This window comes from Sus scrofa, chromosome 4 (genome assembly GCF_054392235.1).
Source record: "Sus scrofa isolate SSC_HxYL_T2T_F1_AM1 chromosome 4, Sscrofa_HxYL_maternal_Yorkshire_Landrace_v2.0, whole genome shotgun sequence".
Lineage (NCBI taxonomy): Eukaryota > Metazoa > Chordata > Mammalia > Artiodactyla > Suidae > Sus > Sus scrofa.
The window spans coordinates 41,566,854-41,575,230 of record NC_139386.1 but is presented as its reverse complement, the minus strand read 5'-3'; positions in this window follow the sequence as shown (position 1 = coordinate 41,575,230).

Sequence of the window (8,377 nt, the reverse complement as noted above, 5' to 3'; positions counted from 1 at the left end):
TATGCTATGCTATACAGTAGGTCCTTGTTATCTGTCTACTTTATATACAGTAGTGTGCATATGTCACAGCCCCCTAATTCATCCCTTCCCCCCAACATGTTTCCCCTTTGGTAACCATAAATTTGGTTCCAAATTCTTTTGAGTCTTTTTCTGTTTTTTAAGGTCTTTTGTATCATGTTTTATTAGATTCCACATACAGTGATTTCATATATTTGTCTGTCTCTGTCTTACTTCACTTAGTATGATAATCTCCAGTCCATCCATATTGCAGCAAATGGCATTATTTCATGCTTTTTTATGGCTGAGTAATATTCCATTGTATATATGTACCACACCTTCTTTATCTAATCTTCTGTTGATGGACATTTAGGTTGCTTCTATGTCTTGGCTATTGTAAATAGTGCTCCAATAAACATTGGAGTACATGTATCTTTTTGAATTATGGTTTTCTCCAGGTATATGCCCAGCAGTGAGATTGCTGGATCATATAGTAGTTCTACATTTAGTTCTCTGAAGACTGTCCATACTGCTTTCCATACAGTTGCACCAGCTTACATTTCCACCAACAGTGTAGGAGGGTGACCTTTTCTCTGCACCTTCTCCAGCTTTTATTGTTTTTAGAATGTTGATGATGGCCATTCTGACTGCTGTGAGGTGACACCTCATTGTAGTATTGATTTACATTTCTCTAATAATTAGTGAGGTTAAGCATATTTTCATGTGCTTTTTGACCATCTGTCTTTTTTGGAGAAATGTCTATTTAGATCTTCTGACCAAGTTTTAATTGGGTTGTTTGTTTTTTTGGTATAAATCTGTATGAGATGTTTGTATATTTTAGAGATTAATCCCTTGTCAGTTGCTTCATTTTCAAAGATTTTCTCTCATTCTGAGGGTTGTTTTTTCATTTTGTTTATGCTTTCCTTTGTTGTTCCAAAGCTTTTAAATTTAATTAGGTCCAATTTGTTTATTTTTGTTTTTATATTCATTATTCTAGCAAGTGGGTCAAAAAAGATATCACTGCAATTTATGTCAGAGTATTCTACCTATGTTTTTCTTGAAAAGTTTTATAGTATCTGGTCTTATGTTTAGGTCTTTAATCCATTTTGAGTTTATTTTTGTGTATGGCATTAGAGAGTATTCTAATTTCATTCTTTTACATGTAGCTGTCCAGTTTTCCCAGCACCACTTATTGAAGAGGCTGTCTTTTCTCCATTGTATATTCTTGCTTCCTTTGTCATAGATTAATTGACCATGGGTGTGTGGTTTTATTTCTGGGATTTGTATGCTGTTCCACTGATCTATATTTCTGTTTTTGTTCCAATTCTATACTGTTTTGATGATTGTAACTTTGTCGTATAGTCTGAAGACAGGGAGCCTGATTCCTCCAGCATAGTTTTGCATTTTTTTTTCTTTTTAAGGCTGCACCCATGGCATATGGAGGTTCCCAGGTTAGGGTTTGGATTGGAGCTACAGCTGCCAGCCTACACCACAGTCACAGCAATGTAGGATCCAAGCCATGTCTGTCACCTACACCACGACTCATGGCAATGCCAGATCCTTAACCCCCTGAGCAAGGCCAGGGATCAAACCCACATCCTCACGGATACTAGTTACTGCTAGCTACAATGGGAACTCCTAGTTTTATATTTTATATGTCTTCTTTTAATACAAAAAATTAAATATTTTACATGTAATTCACTAATATACCTGGAAATTATTGGGGCTAAGCCTTATGTGTCTAATAAGACAGAGGTGAGCATAAAATTAGTTTTGTAGTTTCCAATATGGTAAATAAATAATATTCCTGTTAGAAATATATAAACTGATGCAAATGTCTAATCAATTTATATCCATTGTTGGGAAAAAGTCACAAGCGTCCTGACGTCTACTAGGTTTACATGTTAAAACTGCCAAGATCAAGATTAACTTTCTGCCAAGAAACCTTAATTTTTTAAAGAGAATAACATTTTTTAACTTGTAAAGATTATAGTTAATTTACAATATTGTTTAACTTTAAAAAATATGGATTAAACTCTGTTCAAATTTAAATATCATTTTTTTGACTGTAAGGTAAGATAACTTGACAGATGGTTAAAAGAGCAGTAGTCTGCGAAATACTATTTACAATAAATCTTTCAAGAAATGAATTTAGATGTCTGCCAAAAAAGCTTCTCACATAACTCCCCAAGCTTAAATTCCAATCTCTCCAAGAAGCATATGCAATAACCGTTTTCTTTTTTCTACTTGAATAGATTTTACTGTTTAGAGCAGTTTTAGGTTCACAGCAAATTGAGTACAAAAGACAGAGTTACCGTTAACCTTTTGCCTGCCCCTCCTGGCCCAGCCGCCCCTATTATCAAGGTCCCTCACAGTTGGTACCATTGATGAACCTACATTGACATGTCACTATTACCTCAAGTCCATAGTTTACATTAGGGTTCACTCCTGGTGTTGTACATTCTATGGGTTTTTCCAAATGTATAATTATGGGTAGCCATCATCATCCCATCACACAGAATATTTTCACTGCACTAAAAATCCTCTGTGCTCAGCCTTCCTGCCAACACCTGGCAACAACTGATCGTTTCACTGTTTTGCAACATTTTTAAGGGATGCTTCTATGTCATTTAATTGGGAAAACTTTCGAGATGATTTTCTAGGAGCTGACAATAATGCTTTTTTTTTTTTTTTTTTTTTTTTTTGTCCTTTTGCCATTTCTTGGGCTGCTCCCTCAGCCTATAGTGGTTCCCAGGCTAGGGGTCGAATCGGAGCTGTAGCTGCTGGCCTACACCAGAGCCACAGCAAGTCGGGATCCGAGCCGTGTCTGCAACCTACACCATAGCTCATGGCAACGCCAGATCCTTAACCCACTGAGCAAGGCCAGGGATCGAACCTGCAACCTCATGGTTCCTAGTCGGATTCATTACCCACTGAGACACAACGGCAACTCCACTAATGCTATCTTTTAGAATAACACAAAATTGTATTTCCATGAGTCCCGAGACTTTCCTTTTTAAAAGAAAAAAGATGTGCAAATTACAATTTGGGGTCGTGGTTATATCTGGATTATTCTCTTTACATAATGAATTTTTATACGGAAAATAATACCTGTTCCCACTTTGTGCCGCCCAGAATCTGCAGCAAAAATGATTGTGCCAAACTGGTTTGCAGGATGAAGTGGCCAGCAAAGCCACGAATGTTCCATGTTTAAATGTTTGGAATGATACCCTGTGTATGAAAGGTTATTTTCCCACAGCTAGAGAGCAGCTTATCTTCTGCAAAAAAAGTAAATTCCCTTTTTTTTTGGCCATGTCTGAGACATATGGAAGTTCCTGGGCTAGGAATTGATCCTGCGTCACAGCAGTGACCTGAGCCACTACAGTGACAACGCTGGATCTTTAACATGCTTGCTACAGGGAATTCCAAAATGTATTGCTTTTTAATCGTAGCTATCATATTGGGCCTATTTTGATATTGACTATTTAAGACAACTATCCTAGTTTGTTTTGCACTATTCAGTAGAGTTTATTTACTGCTTCATCACACACACACACACCCCCACACCCACCTACACACACACACACACACATATATATGTTTAACTGTTTTATTGGGGGAAATAACTTCAAACTTAGAGTTCGCAAGAAAAGAAATAGTACCTATATATCCATATACTCTTTCCACAGATTCGCCTCCTAACAATTTGCTCCATTTGTTTTATCATTTATAGACGTGGTTTCTCTCTTTTATATTTAATACTTAAATTATATATTATATATGAAAATTTTTTCAGAATGAGTTGAGGGTTAATTATATACATTACGATCCTTTACCCCTAAAAACTTCAGTGTGTATATCTCAAAAATAAGAATATTGTCTTATGTAGCCAGAGCACTAAATTTAACTTTGATACCACACTTTTACCTAATTTTCTGTTCACATTCCACTTTTGTCTGTTGACCCAGTAATATCTTGTGTGCGTTCCCCTTCCAGAAACAGGATGCAGTTTAGGGTCAGGTACAGTCATCCCTCCATATCTGCAGGGAGCATGGGTTCCAAGAAGCTCTCCCTCCCCCACCTCCCCCTTCCCCACTTTTCCACACATGGATACCGAAATCTGCAGGTGCCCAAGACCCTCATATACAATGGCATAATACTGTCAGACCCGCATCCTCCCCTTGTCTTCAGATTCTGTGTCTACAGGTCTAGAGGGTGGACTGTGTTACATTTAGTTGTCATGTCTCTTTTGCCTCTGGAACATTTCCACTGCTCTTTTTCAGAAATCAGCCCCCTTCCTATCTTTAAAAAATAGAATAGTCATTCTTTCAGGTTTGTCTGATATTTTCCCAGCAGTCTAGGAAAAGAGTTCCCTGCAATATGAGCTGCCTGAAGCTATACTGGGGAGTAATGCTTTCTCCTTTTCTTCTGCCTTTCAGGTCTCACGTATGTGTCTTCATTGGCAGGATTTAACCTGAAACCATACAGGGAAAAGTCCCCTGGACTATGAAGTTCTAGGCTTTTTCCCCTCCTGCAGAAAATCATGTAGAAAGAGGTGGCAATAGGCTTGAGTTGAATGAAAACTGACAAGCTGAACATGCTCTTGCCCTGTTAGCACTTGGGAATGGAACTATGAATGAGACAGTGAGCTTCCTGCTTTCATGGAGCTTACAGACTCCAGGCAGACCTTGGAGTACTGTGCGGGACAGACACCGGGTTGTGACAGATTAGTGGGCACTCTTAGGACACAGAGGCCTGACAGATAACAAGGAGCCACAGCAATGAGAAGGGCAGGATATGGTGTTCTTGGGACTGTCCTAGATAGAGAAGTGGCCTGGGCAGTGTGCCCTATAGCAGAAAAGAGCGTGATGTATATATTTATTTATTAGTCTTTTTAGGGCCGCACCAGTGGCATATGGAAGTTCCCAGGCTAGGAGTCGAATCAAAGCTCCAGCTGCCGGCCTACACCACAGCCACAACAACAGCAGATCTGAGTGGCATCTGTGACCTACACCACAGCTCACAGCAATGCTGGATCCTCAACCCACTGAGAGAGTCCAGGGGATCGGACCAACATCCTCATGGATACTAGTAGGGTTCATTACCGCTGAGCCACGATGGGAACTCTGTATTTTTTTAAAACAACAGAAGGTCAACATCACTGGAATTTGGTGGAGCGTGGCTTCACCTTAAGATGGAGAGAATGGTAGAGGCTGGATTATGCCAGGTCTTCTAGCACCGGTGATGAGCTGGCATTTTGTTCTGAGTGAAGCAGAAATGTTCCTACTTCATGTAGCCCCTTTGGGCTAATTAGAAAAAGGCATCTCCTTCTCAAGGCATTTCCATCTTATTGGAAAATTGTTGTAAAAATACTTTTATTAGAACGAGGCACTTTATTGAAAATTTCCAGAGAAGATCTGTGACAAATATAAAGTTTATGCTGCTTCAGTGTGAAAGGCGCTCTTCCATAAGGTTATTCTACTACAACCTGTACAACTAACTGTACATGACTGCCCCAGTGGGGAGCCGTGGAAGGATTTCTGCAGAGGAGTGATATAAGCCTGGGCAGTCCCTGTGGGGAGGGGCTGTGAGGAGAGGTAAATCCTACAATATTTTGGAGGCGAAGGCTTTGGATAAAGAAGATGGGGAAGAGGATGAGGTAGTGATTACTCAGCAAGTTTGTGGATGACAGTGCCATTTCCCTGAGACAGGCACGACTGGGAGAAGACCAGGGTCTGTCTGAGGGTTAGGTGAACAGAGAAATCAAGGAGTCATTAAAATGGAAGGATCTGCCATCTTCTTTTGTTTTTAGGGCAGCACCTGTGGCATATGGAAGTTCCCAAGCCGGAGTTGAATTGGAGCTGTAGCTGCTGGCCTACACCACAGCCACAGCAGCACAGGATCCAACCGAGCTGCAGCTGCTGACCTACACCACAGCTCATGGCAACCCTGGATCCCCAACCCACTGAACGAGGCCAGGGATCGAACCCGTGACCTCCCGGATACTAATTGTGTTTGTTACCACTGAGCCACAATGGGAATTCCTGCTGTCTTCCTTTGAATGCTCTGTTTTCAACTAAAAGTTAACCAAACTCTTGTCTTTTCCAAAATAGGTATCCTTGAAAAACTTAACCATCGGGTCAAGGATGATTGTAAGAACTTTGCCTTTTAGGATTAAAACATTTGGTCAAATTCAATTTTACTAACATTTTCAAGTTCCTCTATGTTTTAGACACTCTGCCAGAGACTTTACACCCCTTATCTCATTTCCTCTGCTCAGCAATCCATGAGGAAGTTCCTATTTTCATCTTCACTTTACAGAGATCTGAGGTTCAGAGAGCGATCTTATCACTTGATTTGAACAAGGTGCCACAGTGTGGGTCTGAATCAGGAGCTGATCCTACTGCCTGAGTGCCTTGTTTTTTTTTCAGCTTTGTCAGTGCTGTCCAATAGAACTTTTATATATCTGCACTGTCCAGTAGTCATGTGACTTTTAAATCTGCACTGTCCAGTAGTCATGTGACCTTTAAGCACTTGAGATGTGGTTGGTGTGACTGAGGAACTAAAATTTTAATTTAAATAATGACTCATGGCTAGTGGCCACTATATTTGTCAATAATCCCCAAACTGGGGTGCACACAGCCCAAGGAGGGTACAGAATATGCAGAGTACAGAAAGAAAACACACAGAGATATATGTTTTAAATCATTATTTCTGATTTTTATATTGTATGTTTTATAGTTAGGCATATCATGATAGGCATATCATTATAAAAATTAATGAACAGAAACCACAATTAATACAGAGGCAGGAGGTCAGAAGAGGGAGCTCTTCAGCCCTATGACAATAGCACTGCCCAGCAGGAAGAAGAAAGCCTTCTTCTTGCTTGGCAAGAGCTCAACCAATGAGAGACTGTCACAACTCAACCAATGAAAAGCCATTATACTTGGAATTTATAATATCTCCAATGGACTCATCGTTTACAATAGCCCTCCCACCTTCTTCTTTCCCTCTTTAAAAGAGTTCTCCTCTCTTTGCAGTGTAGGGACTTGTAGGTGGAATCCACATGGAAGCATACCCTGAATTGCAGTTCTTGGTTGATCCTGAGTAAACCCATTTTTACTGGAGAAATAAATGGCAATCTATTTGTTTTACATCAATATTATAATAGGCGTGTGTGTGTATACACTTTATAATTAATTATATATATTTTAAATTTAACACTCATATAGCCCTTACCATGCACAAGTCACTATACATTACAAATAGTAATAACACTAGGGGGTAGATACTTTAATTACCCTCATTTTACAAATGAAGAAACTAAGGCAAAATTTGGATATGCCCAAGGAAACAGGTAGCTGGTGGCAAAGCTGAATTTGAGTAGTTTGGCTTCTAAGTCCATACGTTTTAGGGTGAGCTAAATAAGTATATTGGGAAATACGAGAGGACAAACTTTTACTGGTAAGTGAGTGACAAAAATGTTTGGTGACTATTGTTCTAGACTAGACTTTAGCCAACCAATCAGACATAGCCATTCCTAATCTCAAAATTGAAAGGGATTTTGGAGATGATGGAGTCCATCCTTTTTTCCACTGACAGATGGTCTTCTGCATGTAGAGGAAGAAGGAACTAAATGAAATTGGGGTAGGGTGATGGTTCAGATGAGAATCCTGGGGACATTTACACTTGTCTTCAGAGACAACTATACCTAACAGATGTAAAGTTTTTCTGGTGGTAATAGTCTACGTTTTCCTATTAAAAAAAAATGTCGGTTTTGCAGTTTTTTTCTAGTTACTAATTTTATTTAAAAGACTTGCTTGTTTCTGAGATATGGAAAAAGTGAGGATGGGAGGCTGAATACCTGGAGGGGATCCCAGACCAAAAGAAAGTTCCTGCTTATGTATCCCTAGGTGGGTGCTCTTTTATGTGGCTTGGGTGCTGGTGGTTCTAATTCAAGAATAATCAAAGGTAAAATATCCTTGAAATAATAGATCAACGGGAAAGATAAAATTTACCCAAGTCTAATTTCTGCCTATACGCTTTCCGTTTGAAGTGAATATTCTGTCTCCTCCCCCCATTCCTCATCTTAGTCATCTTAAACATCTCTCCACGTATCCGTCAGCTCGCTTAGCTGCGTTATAAATGAAGAAGGGCAGGTTTAACCTTATATGGTATCATTACTGTTTTCAGATGTGTGAAGTTGGATGACGTTTGTGGCGTCAGAGAAAAAGTTTTGGAAAGACCAGAGTTCTAAGTCAGGGAATAAGTCATCCATCACTTAAAAGACTGTATGGGGTATGTGTGTTGTAGCCGCAGCTCCCTCTGTTTCAAGTGGTGGGGTCTTAGGAAAAGCCAGTGGAAGATGTGACAGGCAGGA